The sequence below is a fragment of the Gigantopelta aegis genome, chromosome 10 (genome assembly GCF_016097555.1).
Source record: "Gigantopelta aegis isolate Gae_Host chromosome 10, Gae_host_genome, whole genome shotgun sequence".
Taxonomy (NCBI): Eukaryota; Metazoa; Mollusca; class Gastropoda; order Neomphalida; family Peltospiridae; genus Gigantopelta; species Gigantopelta aegis.
The window spans coordinates 2,553,289-2,572,781 of NC_054708.1; positions in this window are offsets into that span (position 1 = coordinate 2,553,289).

Consider the following 19,493-nt stretch of genomic DNA (forward strand, 5'->3'; position numbering starts at 1 on the left):
CTGACCGGAATGGTCTTTTACTGGCTTCCATTATCATGTAATAAATATATTCATTGAATTCCGCGTATTGCAGAATATACATTAACACACAGACATTGTGCATTAGACGTCGTGCAAATAATACATATTAATACGCAATCAAAAAATGAAAACGCGGAAGTATGTTTATGCTAATAGATTTTTTGATATGGGTATAGCGAGAAAACGTAACGTAAAGGTTTCTGTATATTTTCTGTGTTGTCCATGAATGTTTTAGATAAAAACTGTCTATATCTAGTGGTAGCAAACCAGTATTTTGATATTCTTGAGTTAATAAAACATATTATTGTCTGTATATATTAATTTGTAGTTATTTGTCACAAGTAAATGTACATGTGTCAACTAGCGAAATTTCCATTTGCACAGCTCTGTGATGATGAACGTTTAATTAGGTATATTTGGGGGATAACCCTACTGTGTTTTCCGATTTGCAGACGTATATCGGTGGTTTTACTGTCGTAAATTTAAACATACATACATACATACGTATACACGTGTGTAGGGTTGGGGTTGTTTTGAGGGTTTTTTGATGGGGTTTTATGTGTGTGTGTGTGGGGGGGGGGGGTTGTTACACCTGGAATATATAAATGTTATTAGCTACATAATTCAAGGTACATAGACAAATATAACCCGTATGGCACACGTGTGTCATGCACACAACGAATGACATAATTTTGGGAAGCGACATCATACCAGTCTTACAAATATGACAGCATTTAGTCGTATCCTAGTTACATTTGAAACGTTTTGATATGGCCCTAGCTTGTTATCAAAAAAAAAAAAAAAAAAAAAAAACCTTTTTTCTCCAGCTGTCCTTCGATGAAGGTGGACGTGTCAACGTGCGCTCTCGACTTGCCCCCCCACCTGGGGGGACTGATTGCCAGCTTCGGCCCGATGTTGGAGTTCCGGGTCACGTATACCGGGTCACGGGCGACCGTGACTTTGGTGTATGGGGACCCGCCTCCACAGAAACGGAAAGGGGGGACTGGAAGAGGAAGAAGAAGGAAGAAACCGGTGCCAGGGAAGGCCCAGGGGGGGACAAAGCTGGTGGCTCAACCGCCAGTGGCGCTCCCTCCTGTGATACCGCCCCCACCGAGTCCTCCGGAGAGGAAGCAACCACCTGTGGAGTCTGCATCCCCGGAACGGCCGTACACCACCCAGGAAATCGTTAGATTTAAACGGACGAGTGTGCCACCACCTACTTCAACCTCCACCCCAAAGACGACGACTCCGGTGAAGCGGTCAACAACGACCGCTCCCGTCGAGTCGCCACTTGGACTTGTTGTTCCGGCGACAAAAAGGAAGGCAACATCACCGACCACCCAGCCAGCCAAGACCAAGCCGCCGCCGGAATCCGCTCCCCCTGTTGACGACGAATGGACCATTGCCATCAGTGGACTTCGCCGTCATCTCCATCAATACATACAGGGGGACACGCAGAAACCAGAACTACTTCGGGGAGGTTTTTTGAACCAACACCACTGGAAGACCATGGAGGACGGCAGCACCTACGAGCTACATTCCAAGAACTTTAATGAAACCAAGGGAATAGTCGTGACGTACCGAAGGGACCAGACCTACAGACAGTGCATCCTGTTTGCTCAACTCGACAACAGATCGATCCACAGGATGTTACAAGCGGTCTGCGGCCCCGACTATTCCAAGGTGGTTCAACAACTACACCAGATCAGGGAAAAGCTGCCGTCGCTCCGAGACACTCCAGGCTCCCCGAAGTAGGACAACCTTACCTAGGACAGGTATCCTCCTTTTTGGGCTTAGTTGGACTTTAAACTTTTCGATCGAGCTTCAAAATCTTTATGTTTATTTTTTTATAAATAGTCCAACGCAATTTACTTTGGCGCCCGTTCAATTGCTCAAATCACCTTAAAACCTTTTCGGCCGAGCAGTCTAACTTATTTTTGGGTTTAAATTCTTAGTCCGGACATGATGTTAGGAGCAGGTATTCTCCGTAGACTTTAGCTTTTTCTAGTTAGACCCGAAGGAATCGAAATTTAGCCTGTCAGAACATGGCCCATTTTCGGTGTCTACTAGTCGGTCCGCGCAGTCGCTGGACACTACTAAATTCTTATTCCAAAATCTGCCCACTTCAAACTTATCCCCCACCCTTTTCTGTCCTGGACTTAGTCACTGGCAAAGGCCAGAGATTATGCCCAGGACAGACATGCTTGAAACCTTCGTGGTATATGAGCATGTAAATATATATTGGAATGGAATGGAATCATAAAAATAATATTATGGATAATAAAGAAATTATTACACTCGCGTGTGAATCGTACTGATTAAAAAAAAAATCGTGTCAGGATTCATGTATAACCTCGCTCTCGCTCGGGTAATACATGAATCTTGACACTCGTTTCGTAAAATCAAGAGGACACACTAGCTCGTATAAAATCTCTATCTTTTGCAGGTGTAAAAAAAGAGTATTTCAGCGACCAGTCATTGTGCTAAGCCATCTCCGTTCGCCATGTTTCAGTAAGTGTTCTTTTTACTGTTTCCGGCTCTACAGACTGTACGACTTTAACAACTGGACAACAACTCCGTTATTAAAGTGTCAGTACCGTAACGCGATGTTTAGTAGTGACATTGACCAGTGGTGCCACGAGCCAATAAACTCGGAGACAGAAACGATCGGTTATAAACAATTCTAGGTGTGTTTCACTCACCACCAGATGTACACACGCTCCTCTCGTCTGGCGGGTTAACCCTTGTAACACTATCCATCAAACAACCTCACGTTAAGGAACAGATCTGGTGGTAAAGGGGTTAATTCGCAGGGATCGACCATGTACTCATTTATGCATGATCAAAGAAACGTTCGCCAGGCTAACCTCTGTTATCATTATCCACACGACGTAAAATGTTGATATTACAAAACTGAAAAAAGGCAGGATAAAGAATGTTTGTTAAACACCACCTCAGCACTTTTTAAACTTCGGTCATTTGGTGTATAACAAGGTTATTTCATCACTTGGTCTAGATAGTGAGAGAAAGGAAAGGAATGTTTGTTAAACACCATCTCAGCACAATTTTAACTTCGGTTAATTGGTGTATAACAAGGTTATTTCATCACTTGGTCTAGATAGTGAGAGAAAGGAAAGGAATGTTTGTTTAACAACACCTCAGCACATTTTAAACTACGGCTATTTTGGTGTCTAATATATGGTTATTTCTACACTTGGTCTAGATAGTGAGAGAAAGGAAAGGAATGTTTGTTTAACCACACCTCAGCACATTTTAAACTTCGGTTATTTGGTGTCTAACATATGGTTATTTCATCACTTGGTCTAGATAGTAAGAGAAAGGAAAGGAATGTTTGCTTAACAACACCTCAGCACATTTTGAACTTCGGTTATTTGATGTCTAACATGGTTATTTCATCACTTGGTCGAGAGACAGCGAGGAAGCACGCTGAGGACTTGGTCGAGAGAGCGAGGAAACACGCTGAGGACTTGTTCGAGAGAGCGAGGAAACACGCTGAGGACTTGGTCGAGAGATCGAGGAAACACGCTGAGGACTTGGTCGAGAGGAAGCACGCTGAGGACTTGGTCGAGAGAGCGAGGAAACACGCTGAGGACTTGGTCGAGAGAGCGAGGAAACACGCTGAGGACTTGGTCGAGAGACAGCGAGGAAGCACGCTGAGGACTTGGTCGAGAGAGCGAGGAAACACGCTGAGGACTTGGTCGAGAGAGCGAGGAAACACGCTGAGGACTTGGTCGAGAGACAGCGAGGAAGCACGCTGAGGACTTGGTCGAGAGAGCGAGGAAACACGCTGAGGACTTGATCGAGAGAGCGAGGAAGCACGCTGAGGACTTGGTCGAGAGAGCGAGGAAACACGCTGAGGACTTGGTCGAGAGACAGCGAGGAAGCACGCTGAGGACTTGGTCGAGAGACAGCGAGGAAGCACGCTGAGGACTTGATCGAGAGAGCGAGGAAGCACGCTGAGGACTTGGTCAAGAGAGCGAGGAAACACGCTGAGGACTTGGTCGAGAGAGCGAGGAAACACGCTGAGGACTTGGTCGAGAGACAGCGAGGAAGCACGCTGAGGACTTGTCAGAATTATCAAAGGCATAAAAACATTAACTGATACTGCTGTGTTTTGTTTAAAACATGCAATAAGATCTAATAACTAAACCCTTCAAATGGACCCCGATGCTGTAACGATTTGTGATCTCGAACAATAAAAATTATTTTGTTAAAACAGAAACATCCCAGAGCTTACGCTGTCACTAACCAGATTAGCCATTTGTCACCTTCAAACAGATTGGCTAAATAAAAAATGTATTTAACAAGTAAAGGTTCACATATATTTGTTTTTCAAAAACGTTACTACTGTCGCTAACTATGGCAATGTGACATGTTGGTGAAGACATGTTGGTGAAAACCTGTGTGTTGGTCGAATTACTACTCGAGGACTGGAGCCTCGAAGGGAATAATTGAAAAAGAAAATGGACAGAAATTTCCGCCGATTTCCGTATTCCTTAATATTTCCTTTATTGGAAAAAACGTGTTTGAGACTGCATTTTAATAAAGTAAGTGATTGAGCTTGATAAAGGATTTAAAAAACGCGTTAATACGACACACGGCGCTTGCTGTGACTGGGGAGTTTGCTCACCAGATCTAATCTAGCGACACGTCATGAAGAACTCTTCAGGGGGGAAAGCGATAAATGGCGGCATTCTCCAGAACACACTCGGCGCTGGAACCGACTCCAGAAACGCAGTAAATCAAAGATTACCAAAGCCGGCGAAACCTCTATGAAGCAGAATTAATCGCATTCAGATTTTGTTGTTCACAAATTCAGAATTGGGTTATTTCTTTTTTTCTCTTTTTGAGGAGTAATTCCCCGTTTCCAGCGTTGTCAATACGCGAGTGTAGTGGGCAGAAAATGCAATTTGGTACGCTTTATGCAAATAGCAAAACATGGTCGTTGAGGACCAGACCCCGGTAACCGACTTATGACATGTATACTCGCTCAGAGCTGAGGCTCGTGATTTCATTCTGCAAGTTATCTCTCGTTTATGCTCTTACATGAGTGCCAGCTGTGAGTAACTGTGTTGTTAATAAATGTGATCAACCAGAGTCTGAAAACACTCCGCCACTACACCGGTACTCAGTCGGAGTGTTTACGAGTCTGCAATCAACGAAAACTGGTGTAAAAAGTTTAATACTTGTAAATATATCCAAGCACAGATTATTTCGTACACAAAGTACAAAAGACTGTCGCTGTCTGGAACAGAAGTGATATTACTGCGAGGTTTTATCACCAAAACATATAGCGAGTGGTCTATAATGCGAGGTTTTATCTCTCAGAAGATATAGCGACTGGTCTATAATACGTTAATTCAATTGCACGACACCGGCCTAGGTGGTGTCGTGGTTACGCCATTCGACATAAGGCAGGTAGGTACTGAGTTCGCCTCCCGGTACCGGATCCCACCTAGAGCGAGTTTTAACGATTCGATGGGTAGGTGTAAGACCACTACACCGATTTTTTCTTCACTAACTACTAACCCACTGTCCTGGACAGATAGCTGAGGTGTGCGTGTGCTCAGTACAGCGTGCTTGAAACTTAATTGGATAGACGCATAAAACTGAGTTGCTTTCCGTGTTTATAAAAGGTTCAAGTACGCTGTCCCAGACACACACCTCAGCTATATGGGTTGTCTCTCCAAGCGTTACTGTAATGAACTATTAAGAGTTATCAATATTCTACTATATTAAACGTATAAAAATTGTTTCCCCACTCCATTCAATAATAAAATTATAAAAATTGCGCCACAAATTTGGCAAATATCTACCTGTCCCAGACCCAGTCTGAAACAATGAGAATAATTATAGACATTACAATAAACTAAACATGATTGAAGAGAAGTCCGTGAATCACGAACCAGCTCGTGACATACAAATTAGTATTTGATTTATTAAAGTTTTTATTCGCATCTGAAAAAAAAGGACAGCATGTTGAACCTTAATTGGGTATGAGAATGAAAGTCAATTTGAAATCAAATCAGTTAGCGCCAGTTAGTCGTCTTCTTAGTTTGTTTGTTTTACTTAACGACACCACTAGAGCACATTGATTATGTATCTTATCATCGGCTATTGGACGTCAAACATATGGTCATTCTGACACTGTTTTTCAAGAGGAAACCCGCTGTCGCCACACAGACTACTTTTTTACGACAGGCTGCAAGGGATCTTTTATTTGCGCTTCCCACAGGCAGGATAGCACAAACCATAGCCTTTGTTGAACCAGTTATGGATTACTGGTCGGTGCAAGTGGTTTGCACCTACCCATTGAGCCTTGCGGAGCACTCACTCAAAGTTTGGTGTCGGTATCTGGATTAAAAATCCCATGCCTCGACTGGGATCCGAACCCAATACCTACCAGCCTGTAGACCGATGGACTAACCACGACGCCATCGAGACCGGTTTGTCTTATTAGATGGTAATAGTAAACAATGGTTTCCATAGGCAGAAAACGGTATCGCCACAGACAGGGAATCAATCTATCAGTCAATGAATGAATGAATGGATGAATGAATTGATGGATGAATGAATGAATGAATGCATGAATGGATGACTGAATATATGAATGAACGTTTAGCGATACCCCAGTACGAAACATACATCGGCTATTGGGTGTCAAACTATGGCAAATACAAAAATTAAACGATAAACAACATGAATATAAAATATCCACAGTTAAAGTAATACACGACAGACACGGAAGTGCGGCCTTTAAATGGAACATTGGGAATACACTCCACTGACCTGAACTGATCCTATGGCCTCTAGCACCTGAGGCGGGTAAAGGGGCCGGATGTAGCCCAGTGGTAAAGCGCTCGCCTGGTGTGCGATCGGTCTAGGATCGATCGCGTCGGATGTTGCCCAGTGGTAAAGCGCTCGCCTAGTGTGCGGTCGGTCTAGGATCGATCCCGTCGGATGTAGCCCAGTGGTAAAGCGCTCGCCTGGTGTGCGGTCGGTCTAGGATCGATCCCGTCGGATGTAGCCCAGTGGTAAAGCGCTCGCCTGGTGTGCGGTCGGTCTAGGATCGATCCCGTCGGATGTAGCCCAGTGGTAAAGCGCTCGCCTGGTGTGCGGTCGGTCTAGGATCGATCGCGTCGGATGAGCCCAGTCGTAAAGCGCTCGCCTGGTGTGCGGTCGGTCTAGGATCGATCCCGTCGGATGTAGCCCAGTGGTAAAGCGCTCGCCTGGTGTGCGGTCGGTCTAGGATCGATCCCGTCGGATGTAGCCCAGTGGTAAAGCGCTCGCCTGGTGTGCGGTCGGTCTAGGATCGATCCCGTCGGATGTAGCCCAGTGGTAAAGCGCTCGCCTGGTGTGCGGTCGGTCTAGGATCGATCGCGTCGGATGAGCCCAGTCGTAAAGCGCTCGCCTGGTGTGCGGTCGGTCTAGGATCGATCGCGTCGGATGTAGCCCAGTGGTATAGCGCTCGCCTGGTGTGCGGTCGGCCTAGGATCGATCCCGTCGAATGTAGCCCAGTGGTAAAGCGCTCGCCTGGTGTGCGGTCGGTCTAGTATCGATCCCGTCGGTGGCCCATTGGCAACGTACTATCACAAAGACCAGACAATGATAGTAAAGTTTGTTTTGTTTAACGATACCACTAGAGTACACTGATTTTTAATCATCGGCTATTTGATGTCAAACATTTGGTAATTCTGACATTTAGTCTAAGAGAGGAAACCCGCTACATTTATTTCATTAGTAGGAAGGAATCTTGCACCATACCACAGACAAGATGGTACATACCACGGCTTTTGATATACCAGTCGTGGTGCACTGGCTGGGACAAGAAATAGCCTAATGGGTCCAAGGATGGGGGATCGATCCTAGACCGACCACGCATCAAGCGATCGCTTTACCACTGGGCTACATCCCCCCCCCCCCCCCCCCCTGCAAAAATGACAGAGAAACACACTGTTCAACAACACCAACACAACTGCTCCAGTCTAATGGTATATGATGTTCACCCGGATCGTTTTATATCGTAGGCATGTTCATGAACGATGAATTCTGTGTATAACGCTTTATAAACGCTGATGAGTGTCGTACCCTCACTAGTGGCGCATGTCCATGAAATACGAGTTCTGTGTATAACGCTTTATAAACGCTGATGAGTGTCGTAACCTCACTAGTGGCGCATGCCCATGAAATACGAGTTCTGTGTATAACGCTTTATAAACGCTGATGAGTGTCGTAACCTCACCTCACTAGTGGCGCATGCCCATGAAATACGAGTTCTGTGTATAACGCTTTATAAACGCTGATGAGTGTCGTAACTTCACTAGTGGCGCATGTCCATGAAAGACGAATTCTGTGTAAAACGCTGTATACACGCTGAGTGTCGTAACCTCAATTGTGGCGCATGACCATGAAAGATGAATTCTGTGTATAACGCTTTATAAACGCTGATGAGTGTCGTACCCTCACTAGTGGCGCATGACCATGAAATACGAGTTCTGTGTATAACGCTTTATAAACGCTGATGAGTGTCGTAACCTCACTAGTGGCGCATGCCCATGAAATACGAGTTCTGTGTATAACGCTTTATAAACGTTGATGAGTGTCGTACCCTCACTAGTGGCGCATGACCATGAAATACGAGTTCTGTGTACAACGCTTTATAAACGCTGATGAGTGTCGTAACCTCACTAGTGGCGCATGCCCATGAAATACGAGTTCTGTGTATAACGCTTTATAAACGTTGATGAGTGTCGTAACCTCACTAGTGGCGCATGTCCGTGAAAGACGAATTTTGTGTATAACGCTTTATAAACGCTGATGAGTGTCGTAACCTCACTAGTGGCACATGTCCATGAAAGACGAGTTCTGTGTATAACGGTTATAAACACTGATGACTATCTGCCGTAATTCCACTAGTGACGCATGTAAAAAAAAAATAGGATGGGCTCGATTTATAACGCTTTATAAACACTGATGTCTGTCTGCCGTAACCCAACTAGTCACGCATGTCCGCAAAGGATGTGTTCGGTGTATAACGTTTTATAAACAATGATGTCTGTCTGTCGTAACCCCACTAGTGGCGCGTGTCCACGGAGGACGTGTTCGGTGTATAACGCTTTATAAACATTGTCGTAACCCCACTAGTGACGCATGTCTACGGAGGACATGTTCGATGTATAACACTTTATAAATACTGTCTGTCGTAACCCCACTAGTGGCGCGTGTCCACGGAGGACGTGTTCGATGTATAACGCTTTATAAACACTGATGTCTGTCTGTCGTAACCCCACTAGTGACGCGTGTCCACGGAGGACGTGTTCGATGTATAACGCTTTATAAACACTGATGTCTGTCTGTCGTAACCCCACTAGTGACGCGTGTCCACGGAGGACGTGTTCGATGTATAACGCTTTATAAACACTGATGTCTGTCTGTCGTAACCCCACTAGTGACGCATGTCCACAGAGGACGTGTTCACAGAGGACGTGTTCGATGTATAACACTTTATAAACACTGCTGTCTGTCTGTCGTAACCCCACTAGTGACGCATGTCCACAGAGGAGGAGTTCGATGTATAATGCTTTATAAACATTGTCGTCCGCCGTAACGTCTTGACAGTTATGTGTGCTTATCCGCTGTAATTGGATAATATATCACGGCTCCAAGCCACCAGGGGATTATGCTTGCTAACAGTTAAATATAACACAATGGATACAGATTCAATGATGTGAGTTTCTTTCCTCGTTCACTGAACACCAAGACTGAGGATGACCACTCAGTGTACTACTACTACCACCACCACCACCACTACCACGACTACTACTACCACCATCACTACTACCACCACCACCACCACCACCACTACTACTATTACTACCACCACCTATACCACCACCACCACCACCACCACCACCACAACCATTACTACTACTACTACTATTACTACTACCAGAGATATACGACGACCTCCATCCCCCTAAAAAAAACATTTAAAAACAGCTGTATATGTTTTTCAAAACATTGCTATTTTGTTCTGTAGAAGATAGGAAAATGCGCTCAAGGCCACCCAGATATTTAAACTTTGCGAATGAGCATGTTCCTGCACCCACTACATTTGTGGTGCTCTGCGTCTGCCACTATCTGTCGTATGGGTGTGAACACGCTCATATAGTTAGTCAGTAAACCCTGACACAGATCGAGTACCACGCAGAGGCAGATCTAGTTCGGAGGGGGGGGGGGGGGGGGGTCCCTCCCCAAAATTTTGCGACAGTCATAATTTTATTATATATTAATTTAAACATTTTTTTACGATCCCCCTCTGAACTGCCCCCAAAGTTCCCTTAGCATTCCGCCTCATGTCATTGCTCCCCCCCCCCCCCCTTGCCTTCTGTATTAAACACCGCGACATAGTGTATGATTCAACTAGGTAAAACGGGGACATTTTCGTATTTTTGATGGAAGGTCAACTTCCCACTTTTGTCTCCGCCATAGCTTAAGCTCTGAAAAGGAAGGAAGGAAATGTTTTTATGTAACGACGCACTCAACACATTTTATTTAAGGTTATATGGCGTCAGACATATGGTTAAGGACCACACAGATATATAGATAGGAAACCGGCTGTCGCCACTTCATGGGCTACTCTTTTCGATTAGCAACAAGGGATATTTTATATGCACCATCCCACAGACGGGATATTACATACCACGGCCTTTGTTACACCAGTTGTGGAGCACTAGCTGGAACGAGAAATAGCCCAAATGGGTCCACCGACGAGGATCGATCCTAGACCGACCGCGCATCAAGCGAACGCTTTCCCACTGGGCTATGTCCCGCCCGCTAAACTCTAAGAATAGCAGTGTTGGTGTTACTGTATTTTACATCTGATGAAATGTTACCACCCGAAAACAATCACCTCAAACAAGTCACAATGATTTATTGATTTTTATACTAGTACAATTAAACTTAATGTTCTCATATGTATGACTGGAAACTATTAACGTGCGTATATCCATTCAAAGTTGAGGCACATCCATTCCAAACCCATCTGTGGCATTGCCTGTGCTAGGGCATGGGACAGAAGAGTAATTATTCATGAAAGAGAAAGGCTCAGTTTTGCGTCAACAAAAATAATATTAGGCTATATTAATATTTTTTATAATTAATGTGACGCACGTTTAGAATTGGGCATGTCTGATAATATATATATATATATATATATATTTTTTTTTTTTTTCAAATTCTCTAATCTATTTAGATGCCCACTGAATGCTAGTGGCAATTTTACAGATGTATCGATTACGTCATTTTGAATCAGAGAGACATCATTTTTAATTAAAGATACATCGATTACGTAATTTTCATTGGAGATACATCTATTACGTTATTTTCACGAACCTCAAAAGCCGCAAGCCTACAGATTTGCGACGAATAAACGTACTAACGTCCAGACACTTAAATAGGTTAAATCCGCTGAATCGGGCACAGCAGATGTTTCTCAAGTCGATAGTATTAGAATAACAAGATAGTTCTCTCTGATACATCACTGGGCACTGCTGACACATCAAAGGAGTTTCACTTCTAGAAATACACGTTCAGGTGCAAGATGAAATCCTATAGTGTTCAGTTAATCCTTTTATGTCATCACGTATGTTTTGATCTCTAGAAACGCATATCCATCTCCGTGCATGACGTAATCTCCACTAATCATCCACTGCACTAGAGCATCTTTTTATATCATAACGCTTTCTTATTGATGTTGTTGTTATGGTGGTGGTGGTTATGGTGATGGGGTGGTGGGGTGGTTTTTCTTTTTCCTAGAGCACTTTCTTCTATCATAGCTGTCTCTTATTGTTGTTGTTGTGGTGGTGGTCATGGTGATGGTAGTGGTGGGGTGGTTTGTTGTTAGGGTGGTTTGTTGTTAGGGTGGTTTTTGTTGTGGTTTTTTAGGTACATTTTTTGTTTGTTTGTTTTTTGTTATTGGTTTTATGGAGGAAGGGTGATTTTTGTTCCTTTTATTTGTAAGGGGATGGTGTTGTTTTGTTGAAGAGTGGAAAACCAGATCAGTTCTAGATATGTGATATTTGTTAAATCTGTAGTACTTGAGGCGGAATTACAATAACGGGATTGAAATACCTTACTCGCTACAGTAAATATAACTTAGTGAAATGGTCTGGCTTTGATGTATCGATCATAGAACAAACATGACAAAAACCATCAAGCAGTCAGGTGTTTAAATGCCAGACAGTGACAGGACAGAAAGACAAATGTCGACCATAATGCGTGTAATTATATTTTGAGATAGCCATGATCTTGTAACCAAGCCACGAGTGTTTAGTGGTTGTTTTTATTTTCTATTCCTGTGTTCTGAAGGTTAGTAATCGGAGTTTTTGTTTATCACTATATTGACAAAGTTGACGTTTCCGTTAAATTGTCATATCAGAAAGATGACGCCAGACATGACATCAGTACGGAAGTCTATTAAAGGCCAAATTGTCAAACAAACTACACATGCACACACACACACACACACACACACACACACACACACACACACACACACATATGTGACGTACCCATACATGCAAGCATATTCGTAAGCACGCGCGTACACATATATGCGCGCACACATGCACGCATGACGATTTCTAAATTGAAGAGACTGGCCCGAATATGCTGCCATGGCAACGTTTCCGACTAGTAAATCTGAACGACACAACCGATATCCACGGCCAAGACAATGCAGTCGAATGGACATTTGTCAAAGCAGTGGTTGATTCCATGAATCAAAAGAATTTAAGGGTCAGACGATATTTTCGACATTATTTTCTGAATGTCATTTATATTAGCTAGACCATAATGTCACGCATGGTATTGTTCCATTTTGACGAAAGTGGGTCTAAGCAACCCATAAATGAATTAAAATCCACTGTCATTGACACTGTCGACTAGTTCTAATGGCGAAAACATACTTACATTTGCACGTAAATTAGGGCGAAAGCGAAAGGTCTGCTAAGTGCCCATAACTTGCTTTTTCACAAAGCGCTTCATTTGCACGCTTTGCATGTGTATTCCATGTTCCCAATGCTGAATTTCCGTATAATTGGAGCTTGCGTTCGTGTACGGTGCACACTCCAAATTCGACAATGGTACGACATCAACTGACTATCGAAGATCGAGGAAGGGCTATTGCTTGGCTTCAGGATAACAATACGCAAAGAAATGTTGCTCTGAGACTTGGTGTCAGTCAGAGTGTCGTTGGCCGACTGTGGCAACGGTACCAAGCAACGCATTCTGTTCGAAATCGTCCACGTTCGGGAAGACCCCGAAGCATTACAAATAGAGAGGACCGCTACATCACCAATATGACTCTACGTCAACGCACAACCACTGCACGCCGATTACGTGACAATCTGCGGACTGCTACTGGAACTCAAGTGTCTGATCAAACCATACGCAATCGTCTGAGAGCCAATAATCTACGCTGCCGTCGCCAGGCTGTTCGACCACCACTCCTACCACGTCACAGAACGGCCAGACGTCACTGGTGCACACTTCATCTGCGGTGGCAACGTGTTCAGTGGGGTCGAGTGATGTTCACTGATGAGTCCAGGTTTAGTCTCCAGTTCAACGACGGTCGGGTTCGTGTCTACAGACGTCCTGGGGAGCGCTTCGCTGACGTTAACGTTACACAACGTCACCGGTTCGGTGGTGGCAGCGTCATGTTGTGGGGCGGCATCTCTATCCACCACAGGACCCCCCTCTATGTGGTGGATGGCAATCTGAATGGAATCCGCTATCTGAATGAGATTATTCGGCCGTTGGTTCTCCCAGGCCTTCAGCAGATTGGCGGCGGGGCAGTTCTGCAGGATGACAATGCCAGACCCCACCGCGCCAGGGTGGTAACGGACTTTCTCAGACAACAAGGTATCGCCAGGATAGATTGGCCAGCATATTCGCCTGACTTGGCCCCAATAGAGCACGCCTGGGACGAATTAGGCAGGAGAGTTCGGGATAACCATGCCCCTCCGGCCAACCTTCATGATCTGGGTCAACTTCTTATGGCAGAGTGGCAGGCCATTCCCCAAGAGTTCTTCAGACGTCTGATCAACAGCATGAGGCAACGATGCAACGATGTGTCGAGTGTATTCGCGCCAGGGGTGGATTCACACACTATTAAACGAATGTTCTAATGTGTAAAATCCATGTTTGACAACCTTCAACTTTGACAGCATGTCATGTGACTTTCTTGTATACAGTGACGTTTATTTGTGGTTTTTTGTAAATATGGAACAATAAATTAAATTTTTGGTGTAGTTTACATCATCAATGTAATACACTCTGAAACTTATTTGGTTATAATTTTTTTACCCTTAAATTCTTTTGAGTAGTATATATCTAGTGCCACGTCTATAGGAGGACAGCCACTCCCGAGAGAATCTCTTAGTGGACAATATATTCTGCACCACGCAAAGAGGACTGCCACTCCCAGACTAGTTTCCTAAATCGAATCTAGAACAGGACAGAGCTCATTGGATAAATACAGCTATGATGACATGCACTCAAAAATGTGTCAAACCAGTGATTACATCAGGTGTTCCTGGAAATAATACTATCTACTAAGTTACATGTCAAGTACACTTTCGTACTTCCAGTAGCTGTGTCTGAATATGCATTGTGGTTCTGGTCGTCCTGGGTTCTAAGGAATGCATGTATTTAATGTGTAATTCCAGTCGTTAAACATCTGTTAGTTGCAAACATCGTGCACTGGTAGCGCATTCTGGATAGTCTTTTAATGTTTCACTTAGTGTCTTGAACGTTCAATATGTTTTTAGTGTTTAAAGTCACACGCCCTAGTTTCAGCCGTGAGCATGGACACAAAGTTTGGTTGATCACTTGTAACACAGTTTTATAAAGTTATCACAACACAGTGAAACAAGAGTGTGTACAATGAACAAAGAAACAATTTCATGTCAAACTATTTACATCTAAATTATAACAAGATTTTATTGGGAAATCCAGAATTTAGTGAACAAGAACATGAAGAAATTATTAAAACAACTTAAAAATACATAACTGCTACTAAACGGTTTTTCCAAAGTTTACACTGATTTTACGCTAGAAATTCCCCAATCCAATGTAAACGTTCTCCAGGTTTCTACGCCCTATACCCACACCCTTTTTTCTACCCCTTCTCCTTTACTTCCTCTTTGTTCAAGTCTACCATGTAGGTCTGTGGTATTTAAACATGTATCCGCATGTAAAATGTAGGGAGAGGTCTTAATATAGGCTAAGCCTGTTCACCAATCCGAATATGTTTTTGTAAAATAAATATTGTTTAAAACAACCAAGAGTGTACGACGCTGACACCGGGAAATACCCTTAGAAAGTAGACTAGAGCTCGTCTCCATAACGGTTACTTCTCAGAGACACGTGTGTTTTAAAAACAATGAACAATGCATTCCGTGACATTAGAAACACCACGATGACGAGAAACACTTCGGATATAAGGAAATCTAACTAATGTTTGACTCCAGTTATCAATGAACAATGCATTCCGTGGCATTAGAAACACCACGATGACGAGAAACACTTCGGATATAAGGAAATCTAACTAATGTTTGACTTCAGTTATCAATGAACAATGCATTCCGTGGCATTAGAAACACCACGATGACGAGAAACACTTCGGCTATAAGGAAATCTAACTAATGTTTGACTTCAGTTATCTAAGGGCAACACATAGCCCAGTGGGAAAACGCTTGCTTGATGCGCGGTCGGTCTAGGATCGAACGCCGTCGGTGGGCCTATTGGGCTATTTCTCATTCCAGCGAGTGCTCCACAACTGGTATAACAAAGGCCGTGATATGTGTAATCCTGTCTGTGGGATGGTGCATATAAACGATCCCTTGCTACTAATGGAAAAATTTAGCGGGTTTCATCTCCATGTCTGTCAAAATGACCATAAGTTTGACATCCAATAGCCGATGATTAATAAATCAGTGTGCTCTAGTGGTGCCGTTAAACAAAAAATAAACTCAGTTATTCAAACACGGCTCTAATAGTGAAAAATACGTCATAGTGATTAAAACCTAGAGTCATTCACTTTAACTTTCTCAACCTTTTAGAATTCACGAAGTTTCTCTACAAGTCTATAATGTCTTTAATTTGTAATACAATATCTTCAATTCTAAACATCCTACACTTGTTTTAATGTGATTTACCACGCCTGATAGCATTTACCGACATGACCTCTGCATTATTAATTGTCTTGTGAAACAACAAAACAAATCGAAAAAAAACAAACAGACTAAGTAATCTGCACATCTTATCTGTGAAGTAGATCTTCCGACATGCAGATTGTTGAAAACAGAAACAGAAAAACATTAAATGGCGTTCACAATGTTATGAGAGATATTTTCAAAAGTTCAGATCAATAAGGAAGTGATCAAATTACTTATACCGCGAAGTTGTAAAGACTTTGAGTCTAATTGTGCTTTATTGCTAGTATTTGTCGTCGTATTTAATTAATAAGATGTGAAGCTTTTATTTTAATTTATTTCGTCACAGGTGTTTTATTTCGTAATTAACAAGTTTGAGGCAATTTTCTTTAAGATACATTCCTGAGTTTGCTGCAATTTTTAAGATGTTATCGACTAACAGAGACTTTAACGACTGTAATTACATATACTGTATATTAAACGTGTTTCTGATCGTTCTAATATTTGTACTAGGTTGAATTTCATTTTATTTCCTAAAATATTATTTTTTCATACGTACGAAATTATTTGAAGACAAAATCCACTTTGTGCTTCTTACAAATATTAAGACAACCAGAAACACATTGAATATACAGACACTCATATTCTAAACAAGAAAATATATTTAATATGTAAGTTTAATTGTAGAAATATTTTATCAGTCGGAAATATCTTACAATGCAGCAAACTCAGGAATGTCCCTTTAACAAAATGTGACATGAAAAGTACAAAAACGATTTTAAGAGAAAAGGAAAGTACACAAATTATTTTAGAACAAGATAAAAATTAGACGCAGGGACGTATTAAGTAGATATATTCTCCTTTCCTGCACAGAGTACCAAATATACAGCTAATCGCAAAAATACACATAGGCTACCGGGTGTCAAAAAGGTAAATATATGGAAATATTATTTACATTCATGTAAAACTACAGCGTAAAGAGCTGCGGGGAAGGTATAACACAATACAAACATCAAGGTAAGTATAGTATAGTAAGTTTTGTATAGAAATGAAAGTGTTTAAAAACTTTTTAAATAATTTAGAATTTAAATGAGTACTACAGTTTTGTTACCAAATATATTGTTTCTCATGGCTTCAGATAATTACACTTCACTGTGGCACTGTCAAAGTACTTTGGTAATGTTTACACTAAGGAGAATCCTTTTTTAAGACAAATGAATGTGTTAAATATCTATGGCCTATGTGAGCACGACACAAGACCACCTCATCCTTCCTTGGCCTATGTGAGCACGACACAAGACCACCTCATCCGTCCTTGGCCTATGTGAGCACGACACAAGACCACCTCATCCTTCCTTGGCCTATGTGAGCACGACACAAGACCACCTCATCCGTTCTTGGCCTATGTGAGCACGACACAAGACCACCTCATCCTTCCTTGGCCTATGTGAGCACGACACAAGACCACCTCATCCGTTCTTGGCCTATGTGAGCACGACACAAGACCACCTCATCCTTCCTTGGCCTATGCGAGCACGACACAAGACCACCTCATCCTTCCTTGGCCTATGCGAGCACGACACAAGACCACCTCATCCTTCCTTGGCCTATGCGAGCACGACACAAGACCACCTCATCCTTCCTTGGCCTATGTGAGCACGACACAAGACCACCTCATCCGTTCTTGGCCTATGTGAGCACGACACAAGACCACCTCATCCTTCCTTGGCCTATGTGAGCACGACACAAGACCACCTCATCCGTTCTTGGCCTATGTGAGCACGACACAAGACCACCTCATCCTTCCTTGGCCTATGTGAGCACGACACAAGACCACCTCATCCGTTCTTGGCCTATGTGAGCACGACACAAGACCACCTCATCCTTCCTTGGCCTATGCGAGCACGACACAAGACCACCTCATCCTTCCTTGGCCTATGTGAGCACGACACAAGACCACCTCATCCGTTCTTGGCCTATGTGAGCACGACACAAGACCACCTCATCCTTCCTTGGCCTATGCGAGCACGACACAAGACCACCTCATCCTTCCTTGGCCTATGTGAGCACGACACAAGACCACCTCATCCTTCCTTGGCCTATGTGAGCACGACACAAGACCACCTCATCCGTTCTTGGCCTATGTGAGCACGACACAAGACCACCTCATCCTTCCTTGGCCTATGCGAGCACGACACAAGACCACCTCATCCTTCCTTGGCCTATGCGAGCACGACACAAGACCACCTCATCCTTCCTTGGCCTATGTGAGCACGACACAAGACCACCTCATCCTTCCTTGGCCTATGTGAGCACGACACAAGACCACCTCATCCGTTCTTGGCCTATGTGAGCACGACACAAGACCACCTCATCCTTCCTTGGCCTATGCGAGCACGACACAAGACCACCTCATCCTTCCTTGGCCTATGCGAGCACGACACAAGACCACCTCATCCTTCCTTGGCCTATGCGAGCACGACACGAGACCACCTCATCCTTCCTTGGCCTATGCGAGCACGACACAAGACCTCATCCTTCCTTGGCCTATGCGAGCACGACACGAGACCACCTCATCCTTCCTTGGCCTATGCGAGCACGACACGAGACCACCTCGTCCTTCCTTGGCCTATGCGAGCACGACACGAGACCACCTCATCCTTCCTTGGCCTATGCGATCACGACACGAGACCACCTCATCCTTCCTTGGCCTATGCGAGCACGACACGAGACCACCTCGTCCTTCCTTGGCCTATGCGAGCACGACACGAGACCACCTCATCCTTCCTTGGCCTATGCGAGCACGACACGAGACCACCTCATCCTTCCTTGGCCTATGCGAGCACGACACAAGACCTCATCCTTCCTTGGCCTATGCGAGCACGACACGAGACCACCTCGTCCTTCCTTAGCCTATGCGAGCACGACACGAGACCACCTCATCCTTCCTACATCCGCTGCCACTCGCCCATGAGAGCATGCAATAACTATTTGGTCCTGTATACAGATATGCCAGATCGGCCTTGGCCACTATAACTGTTAAAAGTTGTGATTTTTATTAGTGAGTGGTAACATAATTTGAGCAATATTTTCAGATATTTCACTAATTATTACATTAAGACTTCTTGTTTGTCTTACCATTACTCGTCATCACTGGAAAGGACAATTTAAGACTTTCGCTCATTTCATGCCCTAGCCAGTGCACCACGACTGATATATCAAAGGCCGTGGTAT